Genomic DNA, 990 nt, shown 5'->3' on the forward strand with positions numbered 1-990 from the left:
AATAAAGAATAAAATTGGTAAATAGAAAAATAAATTTTAACAATTTTTTTTTACCAAAGATAGGATATTCGAACCCGCAACCTCTTAAATGAGTATGAAGAGACTATACTATTTGAGCTATAACTCATTAGCACCCTAAGTTATAAGTTGTAACCCAAAAAAAGTTATGCAATATCAATTTCCATTACTATAATATTCATAGTTAGTCACACCTATAATAATAAGTTAAAATTATAATCTTTAGTGGTTAATTTGGTCGTGTCTCATTTGAACTTGAAATCGTGTGTTAAAAGAGTTAAACTTTCATCTCCTTCTCTTGCTTGCTACCTTTGATAAAGAATTAAAAAAATAAAAAATAAATTAAACAAGAAGTCTAATTCTCATCTTAACTTTTTGTCCCGTCTCATTTGAACTTGAAATCGTGTGTCAAGAGTTAAACTTTCATCTCCTTCTCTTACTTGCTACCATTGATTAGGGGTGTATGCGCATCGGATCGGATTGGATATAGTCAAAAATTTAATTCGATCTGCACAATTTTCATCGAATCGGATCGAATATGATATTCACATTTTGTAGTGTTAGATCCGATCCAATCCGATCCGCATATTTGCAAATCAGATCGAATCGGATATCGAGTATATCCGCATAATTGAATATTCTCTTTTTAATTATATTTCTATGTAAAAGAAATTCAATAAAAATATTTCTTTCACACTTTTAAACCTATTTATTCCTAAAATATTTTTAAATCAATTTTTTTCTAAATAACAAAAATAAAATATAATAATATATGAATAATAACTACTAACTAAAACATACAAACAAGTAAATATAATACCAAATATAAATATATATATATATATATATGCTATATTGTAATAGGTGAATTACATATCAAATAAAGAAGTATATTCAGTTTCCAAAACACTCTGCATATTCTCTGCATAAAGTGCATTCTTCATTCTTGGGTATACCAATAACACTTAATAA

This window comes from Arachis ipaensis, chromosome B04 (assembly GCF_000816755.2).
Source record: "Arachis ipaensis cultivar K30076 chromosome B04, Araip1.1, whole genome shotgun sequence".
In the NCBI taxonomy this organism is placed as follows: Eukaryota; Viridiplantae; Streptophyta; class Magnoliopsida; order Fabales; family Fabaceae; genus Arachis; species Arachis ipaensis.